This window comes from Anopheles marshallii, chromosome 3 (assembly GCF_943734725.1).
Source record: "Anopheles marshallii chromosome 3, idAnoMarsDA_429_01, whole genome shotgun sequence".
Lineage (NCBI taxonomy): Eukaryota > Metazoa > Arthropoda > Insecta > Diptera > Culicidae > Anopheles > Anopheles marshallii.
The window spans coordinates 61,467,890-61,488,199 of NC_071327.1; positions in this window are offsets into that span (position 1 = coordinate 61,467,890).

A 20,310-nucleotide genomic window follows, 5' to 3' on the forward strand; every position below is an offset into this window, starting at 1 on the left:
CCCAAAAACATTCGCCATATTCGCGCGGTACCGAGGACACGGTCGCTGCAAACATTCGTGGCCAGTTCATTGCCACCTGCCTGATGGAAGGATTTAATGCCGGTGTAGAGCCGAGTTCAGAAAAAACTGAACATTCATAGAGATCCAGACAAATGCCACAGCAGCGATGAAATCGCCTCAATGATACAGATGACGGACCGATTCCTTGGACGGTTTGTACGCTTCTACTCTCTGCCTGTTTCGTGATTCGTTCCGGGGTGACACGCAGTACGGACAGATTGAGTGACTAAAGCGCTGGCATAGAAAAAAAGCTCACTAAATCCAATCAAATCAACGAAACAAAAAGTCGCATTTGGACACATTTGAAACATTGGAGCTCAAAAGTGGAAGTTTGTCCAATCAAGAGAGAAACTTTAATTATAATTAAGCAGGTAACTTCTGTTGTTTGTTAATGCACAATTTGATCACTTGCATTCTCAGTTTAATAGCTCCAACAAAGTCTGTTACTATAAAGATATTATTGACTTAGAATTGTTGAAAACGAACCAGATTGGAGTTGTTGTACTGAGCATCTATTGAAATGAAAATCAACCCGAACTATTTCGATTCGATAGCTCTACTCCGACAATCACAACCGTACCGCGTTCCGTCACGCGATCGTTCTCGATCGTTGAAGCTTAATCCCATTACTTACAAACTATATCGCTAAACAGGCCATAACGTTCCGCGCATATCCAGACGAGGTGATTGCTAGTGGTGCTTACATTACGTGAATCATAACGTGCGATAAGTTATCGGTGTAACCCCCTGTGTGTACGTGTAACGGCAGCCCCACAGCTCATATCGACTCGACACGACACGGAATTGATTTCTTGATTTCTCGTGCCCGTCCGATCCTTGAACGATCGATGCTGTCGGCTCACCACTCAGCAGGGTCAGGGGTGCAAAAACGCTAGTTCGATGCAAAAAAAAAACCCCGAAGAAAAACAGAGTAAACCTCCACATTATTAGACGCGCTGATGCAGGCAGGTGCGCTATGCGGGTGCCGGGAAGGTTTTCCGGCTTGTCGATCTCGATTCTCGAGATCGGCGTCCAACATTTCTGGTCGTTGGTGTAAAGGCAGATCACTTCCTGGCACGGTAGCACCGTGATCGACCTGCAATCGCAGTGTGTGTGTTCCGGCGGTCTTGCGTTTCGGGTTCGCACACGCGATGCTACTACTTCCGCTCGCCAATCTGCCGTCGTGGTGCTGGACGCGAATGAATTTATTTTGCAAAACTGTACATGTGAAAACGTGTACGTGGAACAGATGCAGCTGAAAGGGAGAGAGAGACAGAGAGAGATACACTGTTGATCAAATAAAAACTAAGCAAAACATCCAACAAAACCAGACATCTCATAGCAAAACGTTGGGAAAGCACGAGCACGTCGATTAGCATGCAGCCTTGGCAAAACCAACCGAATGTCTTAACTAGCTTTGTCGATTTTGATGCAACCGTTTTCAACACTTCAAATCGGCGATTCGGCTCGGTTCAGAGAACTTTGGCTGACACTTAGCCAGTGATTGGTGCTAGAATAGCCACAATAAACACATTAAAAGTCCTCTACCCGTACACGATCATCGAACGATTTGATTCAGCGTAATGATACAGCCACCGCTTAATGCTCACCTCCGTATATTGGGTAACATAGAACCATGGCCTTCCAAAAGGGTTTTTTTAAAGAAACGATAATTATACACGCTCTCCCACCCAGTTTTGCTCGGTGATCCGAGACAGGGATTCGTTGCATAATTCAGAACTCAAAGAGCCAGAATCGGATTTATGAATTTATGAGCGTGATTAATAAACACTTCGCGCAAGCCCTTCGAATTCAAAAACCCCCAAAACCCACCCGTCCCATCCATCCCATCTTTGCCGAGGCACTCGCTCCTTCCGAAAGGCCGGAAGTACAATCGCTTATGTCACCGCAAGATTCGTCATATCGGTCGTCAATCTCGCCCAGGCGATCAGGTGAACAGATCTCAACCATTCTAATTTGACCGAAGCACGCCTCCCTTCGCTGATTGGGGCTGGGGTGGTTGAGCACTCATTTGATCACCATCGGCGTAATAAGAAAATGGTGAATCGTTACCAGCGACACATTATCGGGTAATGTGATTGTTTCTGTCGATATAAGCGTGCAGCACCCTGTGAGTGTGTGCAGATCGTATAATTACGCTTAATGCTTTTTGATTGTGGCAATAGCGTCGGTCCGATCTGGACGGGCAACGGGCGCGCTAATTAATCACACGTATACCACCATTTCGCTATAAAACAATCGCACATTATGGCATTGATAAGTGCTGAAACGTTAGAACGTTAGAACTGCTGCACGATCGACTCACACTTTGAAAAGGGTGGATTACGTTACATAATCGATTACAAGTCAGTTACAAGCAGGGTGAAAGCTACCCCCACAGCGCAGAAAGCCCGTCCCTTCCCCATTTCGCATCCATTCGTGCACTTTGCTATCGTGTACTTCCGATTGAAACGATTTCCGTCCTTGAAAACCTCGCGATGACTCGAGAGAAGATGTGCGAGAAACATGCCACATGCAAACGGTTGCGATCGAACCGATCGTAGCAAAGCGAACATTGTATGCGCACCGAGATCAGGAAACAATGCCTTGGCCAGCGCTGGTTAGTCATCGGTCAGAACGACCCAAGAGGGCTTCGATAGACGGGAGGTGGTGGAGGGAGGGAATAATATTTTGGATGGTTTGCTCCTGCGGTCACGTAGACCACCAATCATTGCTGGGTACGCTGGACACTTGTAATCATTACCACCGGGTCTGCCGCCACCCGCTTTGTGCCACGGATCTCCGTAAAAACGCGCCGAACGAGTGAGTTAATGTAAAACAATGGAATTAATAACCCACGAAGGGGCACTCGGAAGCTTGACCGTTTTTCAGAGCCATAAGCGCGGTTCGCCTGACTGAACATTATGGCATTGGTGTGATGATTGAGTTTTATACCGCTCGATTGGTTCGCTGTACCGGTTCGTGTTCGATTTTTTGATTGTGTCCCATTTTTTTTTTTTACTGTTCTCTTTGCCGCCATGCCGCACATTTCCTGCTTTACGGAGCATCCCCGTTAAAATTAGCCCGATGCTCTAGAAGCTTCACGCTGGCCGGCTATTTTTAGAACCATTCCAATCAATTGTGAAGGTTCGCTGTCAACGCAAGGATCACGATCACGCTTGTGGAGGTGTGTCTTACAACATTTGATCTGCATTCCAATTTTTTTTCTCTATCCTTCAGGTTTCTTATGACGCAAATCGAACACACTTGCCGGAGTTCTGAAACAGTGAAACTGTTCCACAATGCTCAGATATGATATGTAGCGATTGTGGTGCGGAATTTTGTCAGATCTGCAACGCCACTATCCTTATGGCCATGATATGTTGCACGTTTTTCCGCTTTGGGGTTTGACGAGCCTCAGACGTTCGTTAAATTTAATGACGATCAGAAATTTCACGTCTTTCGTCAATATCCTTGGATGATTGACACGAGACCATCAATTTCGTACATGACGTCAGAAGCGGTTCCAGCACAGAATTCTACTGAGCTGAGCGACATCTTCGATAGCCTGCCATTGTGTGGTATTTCGCTTCGTCTAAAATGCTGTAAGAAATCCCACATGCTATCTAGAACTATCCAAATAGAACAACAACAAAAAAACACCCTCGATCTTCACAGTCCAGAGAATTAGCTCTACCGTTTACGATGTCTTGTTCCCAGCCTTCGGTCGTCTATGTCTTGATACAAACGACCTTTGAACATCACTATCGCACACCTCCAGAGACGGAGACGGGCTCACAACCAGCTGCAACACAAATTCGGTTGTCATAGGCCAAGTACGGACGAATGGAGCGCGTCGGACACGGCGACACGGTGGAAAAAGTTGTCCTCCAGCGCGTGTAAATGTCTCCACAGCCAGCCGGTTTTGCCTTCCGCCCGGCTGTTGTCAAGTGCGCACTTCCATCGCTGGTTGGAACAGAAGAATGTTTGTCTGTGTCTGCCTATTGAATACAGAACGTACGCACGATACGGCGACCCGGTTTATTGCAAACGCCCATACGAAGATTTGGCAAAATATTTGTTTTAATCCGGTACACCGGTACCACCAAACCATCCCGCCCGACATCCTGTTTCCTCTGTTTGGATCTCATCTGTCAAAGGCGTCTCGAACAATCGCTGATGGAATTTTCGTCTGCAGATACAGACCAAAGTGGTACGGGAACTAATGACAGCCAGAAACGTATTTCCGTTCCACATACCGCTTACCTTCCTGTCTCTCTCTCTGAACCCCTATTTCCGCGACCAGTTGATTGATTGTCGATCATGTAAAGTTCAGCATTGATGATTAACATAATCCCATCAAACAGCAGGACTGCTGGACTGGTTTCGTATTGTCTTTGGTCAATTTGCTGAAAGCGTCCATTCCGCCGATCTGTCTTCCGATTCTGAGCAAATAAACAGTCTGACCCTTGCAAGCGTGATGTACCCCGTCCGGTGCCGTTCCACTCACAGGACCCCACAGACACTCACCACCGAGGAAGCTGATTAATGAGCCCACCCGTTCTAAAAGAAGATTTTAGCAGCAATAACAGCTAAACCGGCTCGCACTAATCCATGCATCTTATTTCCCTGAATTTCAAGATCGTCTGCGCAACGAAGTCATGTAACGGCCCTCGCCAGGAGTCGTTGAAATTCACAACAGTAAGCCTTCACGACGCGCGGCGCTCGAACACGATCGTCGATTAGGTGCGATTATGTTACAACGCTGTTACAACGAGATTTATGGTTGTTTTGATTGCTTCCGTTATTTGCCTGAGGTTTCCGCCGAGTTTCAGGTTTTTTTTTTTTGACCTTTTTTGGAACAAATATATGTTCAGACACTTACAACTGAGATCGCTTACCATAACCTCTCTTTTTTGGTTTTGTGTTTTTTTGTTCTAGATGTAAGCCAAAGCAAATTAAGTAAATATCTCGTCTAGAATAAATGTGCAAAAAAAAACAAGCAAACAAACTCACTACCTTTACAAACCATCCAGGATGTGCAGTCAGTCACGTTCGCGTCGAATGTGGGTTGAAAAATGGTTTAATTTTTCGCAAAATTAAACACCAAAACACCGACACGCTTCATTTCGGTTCGGCAAGCGGCACACAAATTAAATTATGTCGAGTTCATTGCGGTTCAAATTGACGGACCTATCGCGTACCGGAACATTCGGCGTTCGACCAAACACAAAATGACCTCGCGTACCAACAGCAACAGCAGAAAAAAAAAACCTTCCTCCATCCTTGACGATAGCGATTGGTGACGATTCCTCGCGAGAGGAGTTTTATTGGAGCCTTGCCCATCCATCGGACCGCTACTCCGTATCATTTCCTACCGGGTCTGAACCGAAGTGGTGCAATTCGGGCGTCTCATAAACGGTGTTTATGGTGGCGAAATAGAGTGCCCGATGAAATGCATGATAGCTTCATAATATATAGTGTGCAAAAAGTACACCTACAACCTGATATCCCCTTCGATGAAAAGTGAATCACTTTCGCGTTAGACGCTGAAACTCACTCAACCATGATCGTACGGTTCGATTGCTAATCCTGTACAAAAAAAAAACCAAAATTAAAGAACATACGCGCCATTAGTTCAGGTAATTCCCAACGGTTTCACCGTGACCAACCCGTATCCAAACATTTGTGGTTCGGCTGGCGAATCCGATTTATACCAAACAAATCCAGTTTCCAACAGCACCGACTAATCCTCTCTTCGGAACGATCCCGAAGACACTTTGGAACGTTCTGGACGTTTAGGGAACGCGACCGGTCGGAGCGGTGGTATTGTTTTTTATTTATTTATTTTAATCACAGTTCATTAGTCCGGGTTTGTTTGATTCCACCCTACCCTCGGTCATTAAAGGTGCCATTACGCGATCAGGCGCAACTTGAAATTTATAAACTTTGTTTTACTTTTTTTATTCCACAACTTAAACCCCGTTAAATACACGTCTTATTTCTACGCACCAGCAGCCGGCGACAGTGTGGTGCTAGGTGGACAGATATTTAGAAGCCGTGTCGCATCTTGACACTGTGTGGGACTACTTTTGGCAAACCCAGCCCTAGGACAACTGTGTTTGTGTTGATGCGGACATAAATCATTGGATGATAATATCTTTCCCGAAAGCTGAGCAAATAAAACCGGACCTAAGCTCTCGAATGATCTGTCGTCTGATGGGTGGGCTTTACGCGACTCGCTGTTTGGGGGTGGAAGATAATTTTTTTTTAATTTATGGCCCCAAGCGCGCCTGCCATTGTTTCGATTGATCTTTGGGCAGATTGAGCAGCTGACGGTGGGGTCACGAAAACAATTTTCCACCGCAAAAGCTTCCCCGGACTGTTGAAAAGTTTTAGAACTATTACCGAGGATAATATGGCAGTATTAAATTGCGCAGCCATACATTCTCTGATGGAATCATACATGTCCCTAATACGTGTACTAATTTATAGATAATTAAAAAGGTTGAATGGATATTTGTGAATAACACAGTTAGTTAGATTAATTAAAAAGAAAATAATTTATTTCTTTGGAATTCTTTCTGACGAATCTGAAGAACATTATTCCATAATCTTGTCATTTAACTTAAAAGTCGTAAGACACATTAAACAATTCTTTCATACAATAGTATATTCAATATTCAACAGTGATAGCAAAACAATAAGATATTCGTATTTGATTTATTATACTCAAATTCTTCTTCCTTCAAATCCTGACTATTAATAATCTAGCCTGATATTCAGGAAAAATATTGGCATCTAATAAAACTATCTATTCACCTTCACCGCGTATTGCTTTACAAATATAATTGCTCGTATAGCATAATTAAAGGGCTTATTATCTAACTGAAAGCATCAGCCACGCATACCACTAGTATCACAGTTCCAATTTCAACGCTATTCATGTTTTATTGATGGAAATCGTAGCAGAATTCTCTAATCACCATGCTACCAAACGATCCTTGACTATGGCCTGGCCAAGATAGGGTTTTCTGCTAACAGCTATCCACCGGAGGAAGTAACATCCACTCAAGCGTACATGTCGGAACCAAGTAGAGTAGTTTTACGATCGACTATACTGCCGTCATCACCACCCCACCTGCTCTACAGTGGCCAGTCACCCAGAGGTGAATGGCAACGGACCACCACCCTTACGTGGTACGGACAAACGCCTTACTTGACACCGATCACTGTACCTCGGAAGGATGCAGGCGTAGAATCGAGAACGTATCAAGTACAGCCGAATGGACGATCCGCTTACAAACCGTACAGGGGCGGTCAGTAACGTCGCGAGTTTGCAAACCACCAATATGTAGAATGGGACCTTCATAACCTCTTCCAACGTCCGGAGCAACGGGGGCAAATCTAAAAACAAACCAAGCAACAACAAAAAAAATGTCAGCGGAAACAACCATCAGATATGCACTAGTTGGCTGAAGGGTAGGGTAATGTAGCTGCTTACACTACGCCTTATGAAGCGATCCGCATCATTCTACCACATTCCTACGCCAACTTTATTTCTTCCTCGTCGGAAGTAAAAACAAAACCAAAAGCTCTTCTCGCGATCATCGATCATTTCACGGCGAATTTCACAACATTGCTTAGCATCGCGCGCACTTTCGGATGGTTGTGCCTCCCGGTCGGAACCTCAACCTGAATGTGTCAACAACTACTTTTTTCCTACAAATCCGGCTAACTTCTAGAACGAAAACGAAAAGGAAAAAAAACCAAACAAACGATCATACAGGCAGAGAAGGTTAATCTGCTACAAATGAAGCGAAAAAATAGATCATCTATGCTTCAAGGACAAAGCTTTTGGTCCCATCGGTAGGATAGGTGGGTTTGTTTGGTGCGGGACGGCATGGGAACGAAAGTAGCGAGTACGAAACAAACGAGCGCACACGGCGGCCACATACACGGGGCATCGTCATATAATTTAGCAAAACACGTTCTATAGTACACGGCCCGGGTCGGTAAGCGTTTACTACCGGCATAGTCCACTAACCGGTCCATCGACTTAGCGTGCCCGTTAATCGGTACCGCCGTGTCGGCACTAACACGGGACCACGGTGACACCTTTGAACGCACGAACACGCACACGGTCGAGCGCGTGAGGGCGATGGGAGCAGTAGGCAAGTGCGACTCAAAGTGTCTAATGCCAACCAGTGCTTGCACCTGTTCTGAGGCATCGTTCTCAACGAGTTGAGCGCCGCTTGGCAAGCTTTTTTTTTTATTTTTACACGATTCGTTTTGTTTGTCAAACAAAGAGAATATATTTACTGTTTACACATCATTAGAAAGAGCAACATTGTTTTACAGACAGGAATATTTGTTCGGCTAACAAATCTAATTTACAAACAAATACAATTTATAAGCAGCACATTAGCAGTTCATTGGTTTTGTATTTATTCGCATTTACAACTTCCAAATTTATTCGTTTCCATTAATTATACAAATACCTTTAAGAATGGATATATAACCAAAAATTCGACCATTTATACATTAATTTAGTTGTTCCTATAACCCATAAGACTAGTTAATATAATTATATATAAACAGTAATTAAAAAATATATTATATATAATACATATATAATATTGTTCGTAAAAAATTTATAAAATTTTTGTAAACATATTTTAAAACCCGAACCACGCGATCACGTAAGAACGGGTATCAATTTCGACAACATCTGCCATAAAATCAGTACGTCACTGACCGATCTAGAGCGGCGTCTGATCTAGAGCACCTTGCACATCCTGTCTGCATATGCCACATTGTCACTTGCGATCGAAGGATAAAGGAATCCGTCTGGCAGCGGTATCTTCATTCGTTCTGCTATCGCCAGCGAAGTGATAACGTTTCGTTTCAATCTCCCGGTGAGCTGTGCTTTCCCTGCGAGTGTGTTTGTGTGTGTGTGTGCGCGTGTGTTAGCCATTTTGCCGAAATATATAATTGCGTAGTTAGCCTGGTGCTAGCCAACTGTACGACAAGGCAAACTTTTTTTTCTCACACCACCACTAATTCGACTTATCGACGTGAGAGATTTTGCGCTAAATACTATTACCAGTCGATTTCGCGTTTTACATCGTAACTTTAAAACAAACAAAAAACTAAAACTCTCAAACATGCACACCTCGCCATCGAAGATTATGCAGTTCCAGATCTTCCAGATCTTCCTGGAGGAATGCGACGAGGTAAGTGTCCTTCTTATATTGTTTGTTTTATACGCAAATATTAGAGAGAATGATGCTTAATTTTAATTTCGAGAATTTATTCGCAATCATTAGCCCTAAATCTGCTCAATTCCACGTGTTTCTCTGCTCTGACTAATAGCTTCGGTTAAATGACCAATTTAGTGCATAGTAGATTATGTTTCCTTGGTGAGTTTTTTTTTTCCTTCCCACCCGAAAGATTTTAATTAGCTGCATTTTATAAGATTTTCATTTTCGCCTCTGCATCACCGAGTCACCGCCGGGCTTTTACAAAACCCCAAAGCTCGACCATCGAACGTAGCGAACCAAACGGAACGGAACGAAAAGAATCGATATCTTCCCATTGCGCGGGAACCCTGACCCTGCAATAGCGGTAGCAGATTAAAATCGGCTGCTCAAAAACGAAAACCGCCATTTCTCACCTGGTTCGCCAGCGAGCCTCGCCGCATGCAGCCAGCATTTGTCGCGCCCTTCGCGCCCAAGATCGCGATGGTGGATTTCAATGGCGCGCCGTAAATGCGTTTAATATCTGCATCGGATTTCCGAAGCCAAGATCGAGGCAGAGCTCGGAAGGGCAAAATATATTTTATCTAATTGCAGCGTGCACTAATCGTGATGCGAACCGCGTCACACAGCCACACGTGTGCCCGAACAATGGCGTACAAAATGGCGAAAGATTCGTTCTAACCTTTTTGCGCCATTTGCCGTGTGCAATGGAGGCGGTCAATTTTCCACGATGGCCGTCCCACCGTTCCGCCAAGGAGCAAGATTGACCATCTTGGTTCCGCATGGTTTCCACGTGTTCCGTGATGTGGCGGTAGTGACGCTCGATACATCACTTTTCCCCCAACGAAAATACGAAACATTCACGTATAGCTAAACTGTGTAGAAAGTAGGTGGAAATCATGTCCAGAACAATCCAAAGCGATGAAATGATTTATGAAACCGCTCAGTAAACCATTCGTTTTAAATCCTTTTCGGGGTGGAAACACGTTCCTTTCGAAATTAACTCAATGCCAAAGTGCATTAGTGGCATTGCACCCGGAAACACGCAAGCTAGCTGGCCGTTGGGTGAAAGCAAAATGTCTGTACGCTTGCCCGAAACGTCACCACCAGACACATGTTTGGTCGGGTCGGTAAGGACCCCGTTTATCCGCAGGACCCACCTGCTCCCCAACAATACTGCCCAGTGTACATCTGAAGAGCGCAACGAAAATCGATGGCTCGATAGCACTTGACCGATATCAGCTCACCACACGTACATGACACGTATTCCTGGCACAACGTCCCCGGGCGTGAGGAGGGGGCAGCGAAACGAGCGATTTTACCAGCCCAGTGTTTCGTGTGCACATTTGCGGGAAGGCGACATGGACACACTTGAGCCCGGGCCGCCTCTCGATAATCGGTTGGGGGTCAACTTTCGACCAATTACCAACCCATCGGTTCCGTCACACTTGCGCGCTCAACGTCCACTGTGCGTTGTCTTGTACGGTCATCATCACTTTAAAGCTCATCATAATAATCGACTACCGATTCTGGGGCTACTTTTCTTACATGCGCACCCTATCGTCGGGTGGTTGTCAACTTCATCGTAATGCTTTGCCCTGGCGGGGCTTACATAACTCGGAACGGTCGGGTTTACTCCCATGCTCGAACGCGTCCTAGCATCCTCACGCTCTGAGATGGAGACCCTCTTTTGGACGCCCGAAAACGAAAACAGACCGGGTGTGAGTTACCATAACCCTTACCGAACAAGACAAATCGCTCTGTTCACACTCGTCCGACGTGTTTTACGGTAGTTCCGGTGCGTTTTGCTAATTGCAAAAGATTTATTTCTGCAATTTCCATTACAACCGACCAGCCAGTCGGACATTGTTCGGGAAATGGCTGGAAACATCAAGCGAACTTACACGCGTGGCCAAGCAGCAAACGGTGGGGCGGATATAAATTCCGCACATTAGCACCAGCGTTTGCCGTTTTTTTTTGTGAAGGTGATACGCCCGGAGATGCTCGATGGAGACGCTCGCGCTGTTGCACTGTGGCCGGGTTATTGAGGTTAAGTTCAATGATGAACAACCGATTACGGGTGTACGGGGGGGAGGTTTTTTTCCGGCAACTGGACACGATTTCGGTGCTACAAATCCAAACATCACTCGCTGCACACTGTTTTGCACACGCAATTTAAGCACGATATCATTACATCCATCCGTTTGTCATTTACATCGTAACGTAACACGGTTTTAATTGGATGGAAACAATGTGTTCCATGCGCTTGCAAACGAGTGTGTGCTTTCGGCTCATTACAAGCCAACATATCACAGTGCCATACGTGCCATGCCCCGAAGGCTATTTATTTCGTTCGGATCGCGATCATGCCGCTCCGTACACGTTGCCGATAGGATCGTAAAACCATTCTTATTGATTTGGGTTAAGAGAGTCAACATAAAACCTCACCCAATTCATCATTTCGTACTCAAACCGTACCCAGGCTGGTGGGTAATTTCCTTTGTCCCACTGTATTACCGGATCACTCTTGGTTTCTTCGCTGTCCCGAACAATGACACAATAGCGGCCCGATGTTGGTGTGAGCGCATGGTGAGGATGGTATAGTTTTTGCTTTGGCTTTTCTTTCCTTTTCCTTGCCCCGGTTGTGCGGTAATGGTTTTTCGTTCACCATTCCACCCGAAACGACTTCATTTCAATTAAGATCACTTCACGGCGTAAGGATTGTTCTCCTCTTTTCTTGCCTTATTTACACCCATTAAGTGTTGTTGTACTCCATCGTCGCGTACCGTGCTACAATCCAATTCGATCATACTGTTGAAGCATACATATGTGTGTGTGGGTATATGTATGTGTCCGTTTGATGTTTGTTTTTTCCCCCTCTCTCCCTGCTTCACCACCCCTTCACGGTTCCCTTCCAACCGCGGTTTGCTTTCGGTTTCGGTTTCGTTTTCATGTTTATTATGTCGACCTTCAGCCGGATCATGGCTCTTTCGCACGCGGAAAGACACGGGGTGTGTACGGGCTGGAGCGGTAGTGTGAGTTTTTGGCCGCAGACCTCCACCAAAGCAGAAACCGATCCGATCTCGTTACCCACGTTCGCCTACAGTCGAACGGATCGAAAAACGGCACGGCATAACAAACCAAACCAAAGTCCCCAGCGAATCGAGTCGGCGAGAGGGTGGTTTGGTTCCGATTTGGCGTGCTTTTAATCTAGCGTCGATGCTGTGCTTCACACACCTTTCGGTGCGAACGCGTCCCAAGCGCTTGATTTCTCATTAGCTCGCTCAAGGAGCAAACTCATCGGCGCTGGCGTGTCGGAAGCTTGTCAGGAAGAGGCTGAGTTTTTTCGGAAAAGAAGATCCAAACCTTTTTGATGCCTTGTCCCCGGTGCAGTGTGAGTGTGTGTGTGTGACTGGTTTGATCCGGTGGAACAAGCTTCACCTTACGGAACAGTGCTCGAAGACCGGCCCCGGTCGGACACGGATCACCGCCACCGCATGCTGCCGAACCGAAGTCCACCGAAGTTCAATGTCAGTGTCAGTTGGAGCAGTTTCCGTCCATCAGGCTCAGCGAACGCGCTGTTACCTGTGCTGATGTTGTTGATGATGATGATGACGGCGATAATGATGGCGAATGGGAAGTGACCAGTTGGATCGGATCGAGTCATCGAGTCACGTTTGCACGATCGGGCTTCGATCTCCAATCTCCACGGCATATGGCGACAGTCATCTAGCGGCCTCGGTGGCCTTACCGTTGACCATCATCGCAAGCCCAGCGAAAAACCCAATCACCGAGGGTTAACGTACGGAGCAAAGACGAATGTTTTGAAGAAGAAAAAAAAACAACAAACCCACACACACACACACACACACACACAGCCTTATACTCACATGGAGCCAACGCACAAAGTAATAGTAATACTTGGAGCGAAAAGAGAACAATGCACAACTTTGGCTAGCCGCAGCAATGTTTTGGAACAAGTTTTTTATTTTTTTGGAAAATGTGACGGAACAGACATGCTCCGGCAGTGTGTTTGCCCATAAGGGAAGAGACCTTGGAGGGACCGAACTACGACACTTCACTGCCGGGACAGAATGGCTGGCAGGGCTCCACGTCCATCCCCGTCCAACAGTTCGCCAGCATCGTCCAGATCCGTGATCGTGTTCTTAAGCCTCACGATCGCGAAAAAAAAAGCCAATGCTCGTGCACAATCGTAAGAATAAATTAATTAGTCCCACCAACACCAACGCACCTGGTGCAGGCCACGACCTGGAACCTGACCGCTACAGGACGCTCCGGGGGCCGCAAGTTTCTGGGGCCAACAAACTGCACGCAAGCACCGGGTTTGCCGTCGGGGAGAACGTTCTAAACCGACTGCGTTGCACACACGTCCTTGCCTGTTGCACCCTTCGGTGGGCTTCCGCCCCAAGCGTCAACCTCAAGAACCTCGTGCTGTGCACGGAAAGGGAAAGGATACATGGAGACAATGAGACTTGCCTTCACGTCCAAGTCCAAAAGCGCGTGTGTGCAAGGGGTTGGCACCACACACCGACACACACACACATGTACACACAGGTCGGCAATCCTTGGACCCGGTCGAACCTTGAAAGTAAGGAGTTCTAGCTGCATTTTCTTGCACCCGCGTGTGTCCTCCGTGGCGGGTGCTTCGATCTGGCTCGAAGGGTGTAATTTATCTTGCCACCCCATCGACGGTCGCAAAGACCAGTGAGTGATGCCTGAATGAATGAAACGAGCGGATACGCTGATCATTGTGACAAAGCAACATATTGGAGGCAAAACACCTTTATGGCTGATAACAAGATGCCTTAGACATGTGAGCAGGTGACTCGATGTCTGCTACATCAATTAATGCATTGTTGAGAGAATCATCAGTGGAACGAGCATCCCTTGCTTACATGATAGTCTTCCACCACACCATGGAGAATGGCTTTGATGAATCCACTCGCAGCTTCTATTTAGAACAATAAGAACAAACCTGAAATCTGCTACCAGTGGCACAAAACAAATGCTGCGAAAGATCAGCCAAACGCATGATTACAGCGTGTTGCACAACACCCTCGAGAGCAAGGGCCACTGCATCGATTCGCAGCTCATAAAAGTATAATTCTCGTTCTCGCACTCTTGCGATTTTCCATTAGCATATATTCCATTAATCGAGCGAACTAGCCTCTAACGCTTGCCGTAGTACCATTTCAGCACACCTGTTACCAAGAAGCGCTTTTGTAGAACACTTCAAGAAGCGTGCGGCACCGGGTAGTGTCGCACTGCCACCTACACGGCGGCCGGAATGGTGAATAAATGGTAGGAAATACCGCGACACGAGTAGGTTAATTTGCTCATTCCATTCCGCGCCAGCTAATATGTAATCAACGTCAGTCCGGCGAATGATAAGGTGAATCGATTCTGACCGGCTGCAATGCGGTACACCTTGCAGGGCGCTAGAATGTGTTTTACGAGCATCTTAGCCCGACAAAAAAAAAACAAACGCTCCAAACAATGGTGCAGATATGAGCGTACACACTACAAGACCGGATTATCCTTTTATCTACCATGACCGTATGAGTCAATATGGGTTCTAGAACAAACCGATGAATGTCACTGTACGCTATTTTCGTTTCTGAACCGGAAAAGAGCAAAAAGTCTGTCGGAACTTGTCGATCATCCCATCGCGTATGGTTTACAAGCTACAGCGCCTGTGTTAGGGGTAGCTTGGACCGTTTTTTTTTTGTCTGTAGAATTCTCGTTTCAACCTAGAACACCACACAGGTGTTAAGTAGGAACAGCTTCTAGCAGGTTGTTCGGTGTTAATTGAAACCGTTTAATACAGTTAGTGCGTTGAATATGCAATTTCCCGTACCAGGTTTGTCAATACTGCGTGTCTGGTCAAACCTGCTGGTCGGAACCTACGCAAACACATGAGACATCCAAAAACCGGTTGGAGTAAGGACAATTGCAGGGATTTTGTAAGACAACAAAAAACATCCTTGCAGACATTAACCAACACCAATTCGAATAAACAATCAATTAAGCACTCTGGCACGAAATTCCCGGGATTTCCAAACCATTTACAAAAACCAACAACGTCTACGAAGCACAAACGTACGCGACTCATGCCGCGGAATGCGGAAAAGACCCCGCTCTAATGGGCAGAAATTTTGGGAAGATCCCACAATAAAGATGTCATGATTAGGAGGTAACGGCTTTTGCTTTCTTCTGGTTATTTGGTAACGGCGATCTCTAACTCGATCGTGTAATTTTACTAACGTCCCCCACTCATAGGCAACTTCAACGAGTCACGTACCACCGCGCATTACCGCATGTAGTGAAAAACCTGGACGCGGGAAATTTTGGGAACCACGAGTACCACCGACAGCTTCGATCGTTATGCACACACCCCGGTACTTGCGTGCGTTCAGCTCGAAACATCGACGCCAATGGGCTGGAATTACCCGGAACCGGTTCTTCACCTGTGCTGACGATGGCGATGGGTATGACGGTGCACCCATGCAAGTGGGAGGGGTGGTGGGGGGTGGTGGGGATCTGATCGAGCGTCGTCACGCTGCAGTTTGCTACGGCAAAAAGGCCCGTCTTCGTAGTAAGAACACTCCCCAGGTGTTTGGGGTTGTGCATCGCCGACTGGTGGCTCTCGCCGAATCGGGGAATCTCCGAAGACGCTCGCTACGGTCTGTGCATTTTGCAATGACGTACCACGGCCGATATAGTCACGCAGGGGATTCCATCGCGGTGGGCTTGCACCATTCGCCCGTACGGTAACGCCGACGAACGCCGTTATGCTTCTGGTCAACGATCTGGTCTAATGTCATGAATCCGTATCGCATGTGTCAACAGCTCACACCGTGTCGCATCGCCATCTTCAACCACAGCAGATTGTTTAGCATCGTGATTTTCTTCAAGAACACTAAACCCACCGGTCACAAAACGGCTATAAAAACATTGGCATGATTCTTTCAATCTTAATGAGTTTTTGCCGCGAAACTTAGATACGATGGCGAAACTCATCAGTGGCAAACAAGCAAAAAAAAAAATAGCACACCATTTGCAAGGTTATATTGTGATATTACGTCTAATTACGTTTATAATTGCATGGCTTTCGGCTGTCCGGTAACCGAGCGTTTCCTCAAAATAAGACACATCGGGCTTTGGTAACAACAGCAAAAAGTAAACACGCGCACAGGATGATGCAAACTTTCGCTTCTGAGCATCATCCTTACAGATAACCCGCTCCCTGGCTGGAGTGGGTACTAGGATGCCTGAACGCTGGTCTGCGCGAATCTTCAAGACCTAGGCCACACTCTTAACGGCCCATTAGTTTGCGTCTCTGTCTCTCTTTGTTGTATGCGTACAGAATAGCGGAAAGCTCCTGGGCAGCATACCCGAACACGGTGTCCCGAGACACCCCGTCCGTAAAAGTCGACGTGATCATGTTCACGCACCGCACGGCACTCCAACCCGGGCACCGGTGGCTCGCGTGTCGGGACGTCTCGTAAACGCACTTTTAAATCAATTAACCCTGGACTCCACAGCATCGCCCGTCCACCGCACTTTGGCACATTAGCGCTAGGCAATGGCGTCATTCGTGCAGCGGGCCAAAACATTGTCCACCGTTTCTTGTGCTGCCCGTCGTCCTCCCCGACCCCTACAACGTGCGGCACCTCCATCGCCGGTCCGGCGTCGCTACTGATCGTTGTCAATCAACGTGTATGGGCGGCATCCTCTTCAAACCGGCACTTGTTTGACAGTCGCCACCTCGATGGACTTTCGCTTCGGCGTGCACACCCGCGGGGCCTTAATGTGATGCCGCAATATTGGCTCATTGTAATCTTTCACACACGATGCGCCATAATTATGCAGAATTTACAGCTCCGTTTTCTTTCTCGCTCGAATCCGCGTGGTCCGCGCAAGTGTTATTTTTAGGCATCGCGCCGGTTTGAATGGAGCCGCATTTGTTGTTGCTTTTTTTTGGGAGGGGGGGGGGGGGGGGGGGGTTTACACAATGGAGCATAGCTCTTTTTTTTCACTCGCGACTTCAGGTGTTCAGGTTCGAGCACTACCTCGAGGATGTGCACCCCAAACAATGAGGCTTGCACTTGACAGCGAGAAGAAGGTGCCTTCGTCTGCTATGTTTACCAAGCGCACGCAAACACTTTTCTCTCGCAGAGAGATGAACCACCTACAAGTGTCCTTGTTTTGGTGTTTTGGAGATTTTGTTTACCGTTTGGTGAAGAGCAGCATAATTATGGACATTGCATAGGTGATCAATTTAATTGATCCAACTCTAGTTTAGAAAGTGACCAGCAATAGTTTACCTTTACAAACACGTTTTGGGATTTTAACGTCGCACATTTTACTTTTACCATCATATATCTTGCAATCTGCCAGTTGAATAAATTGCTATTTTGAAGCAAAATACCGTTCAGACACATATAAAAACTTCAATGTCATGCAGTAGCAACAGTTTCCAGAACATTTTCACAAAAATCCAGTAGAATAAGCGCAAACAATAGCTTTGCTTTTGTACAATTAGAAAGTATTGCGTAAGAGACTCGTGTCCGAAGGTCACCGCTAGATATCCCAGCCTTCTCGATAGGGACGTGCAAATGCTAGTCTAGATTATTCCAAACCAACCAAAGTGCTTCCTCCATTCTCGGTCGCTTTCATGAATGAAAGTGTAGTCGCACACCCCCAGACTCGAGCTGGCCCCGCTCAACCCCTTTGTTGTCGAGGCGTACAACAATAGTTTTGTTGTTTTATGCCTGAACGGTAGCCAGATCGATGGGAAAGTGATCTCCACTTATTTCCGATAGTGATCACCGAGCGGCATGTAAAGTTCCACTACGCCAGCAAACGTGCCAGCGAGCAACGCTTGCACAAAAACAAATGAATGAGGAAAAACAGCATCTTTCGCCTTCATTCATCAATTCCGGTCGCGTTATCTAATACCAGGCCCGATAATCGCGTGCCTCTGCACAAGTGCATTATCTTATTGTTCCCTTCGCACGCACTAGCCTGGTTTTTGCTTGTGCGCAATAAATAGTCAAATTATCGATCGTAATTGGCTTAAACGAACGCTAACGACATGATTTATCGTTCAAGAACTCAACGGCCGAGCGGCGGGGATGTATCTCTCAAAAGCCAAGAAACTCCACGATTAAACTACAAAACAGAACTTGCAAAAAATCACACACATCCGACAAAATATTCCATTCGCGCCCACCATCTTCGGGGGCGTTTTCTTCCATTACGTGTGTGGTGCGGCTAATCCACCCGGTCGAACGCGCAACGATAGCGTCGGACCGGCCGGAAACGCGATGATTCATGCGCGACATTTGCTAGCAAAGTCCAGCAAACTGGGTGACGCTGGGAGATTCCCTCGCAAAGTCGAAGGGACTTCCCCCGAGTAAGAATGATCAAGAAAGCGATCGATCGGATGGGTCGACTTCTTGGGGCATCTGATTGTTGGGCACAACAACATCGCAATAGTTTGGTTCGTCCCTTCACGTCTGTTTGTGCGAATTTCGTCCAACATCACGTGAACGTCGATAACGTAGCCAAACATCGAAGTTACCGTCTATGGCTGATTCGCTCCACCGCTATTATTCGGTCAAGTGGCGACCTCTTTTCGGTTACGCGCCGAATACTTGAATACGCAACTACCGCTCGGTCGCAGCCTGAAGTTTCGGGGGTTTGAACCTACCATCCCGGTAATTATGGCGAAAAGATGAGTTGATGAAATTATTCAAAATACTCCAGGTAGCGACCGGCGTTTTGGGTGACATTTGGGACAGAAAAACGTGCTCGTTTGCTCGTTTGTATCGTCGGTTGTTTAAATTATGAAATGTGTTACGACGTATTGTTGAGCGGGTTGTTGGAGATACTGAGGACCCTAAGGAATTGAGGGCTAAGACAACATTGTAGGGATGTAAGTGAAACATGCTTGAAATAAAAGCCTTTATTAGGTAACAAATAAAAAGGTTCCATGGTTCCCTTAAAAAAACACGTAAATTCTAACCCACCTACCCGGCTGCGGTAGGCAACTTTCAATTCAACGACTGCAAGAACCATCGAAAAGCATAAGAACACGGCCGGCGTCCGGAAATGCTTTGCCACCTCTAATGTTTATCAAACTTCGGCACCTATATTGCCAACGAACCACCAGACAAACCTGTTTCCATAACCCGACGCGCACAGCAAAACCGAGACGCCCGTTTAGCTCGGAACAGTTTTTGGGAGGTAAAAATCCCACAGATACCGCCAATTTCCGCATCTGTTCTGCCCGGGGTTGCCGGGGTGAATTCCCGGCGCCCGACCGGTCTGGCCATTTTTCGCCACGATGGTCCCACTCGTCTCGTCATTTCCGCGCGCCGGTCGCTACCTGCTTGAATTTTGAATATTTTCGACGCCCAAAAATTATGTTGAACCATCCAGCCCAACAGGTCAAACGCATTGTGCGTAAACTTTTGGCACTGTTGTTTCTAGACGCAGGTGTAAAGGGGCGGCTTCAGGAGGGGTACCAGCGGGGTGTCGCACATGGTGGTTGTGCGTCGCTCTATTGTTTTGTGTCGTGCAGGAGATATATGTTGCACGCGGATTTGCTATGCGCACGCGCTCTCTTGCTCGCACTCTCACCCATCCACGGCCCGATACCAGCGACGCTGTGGCAGGTGTAGCAAAGCACGAACCGGGTCGCACCGGTCCGTTCGCTAACCGTCTCGCTCGCGCGAGCCGGGCTTTTTGTTGCATTCGTGTGTAGCAGATCGTGCCCGCCTGGTGCGTGCCGTCGCGTAACGGTCGGCGGTCGGGAGGGGATACCAGTGCTACGTCGCGTACCGGTGTTCTGCCCACCCCGAAACCGGACCAGCGATCCGGCGCGCGGGTATTTAAACTGATGCAAACCAAAAGCGGCATGCATTCATTGGTTTGCTTGCTTTTTGCAAAGTGCCGAAGTTTC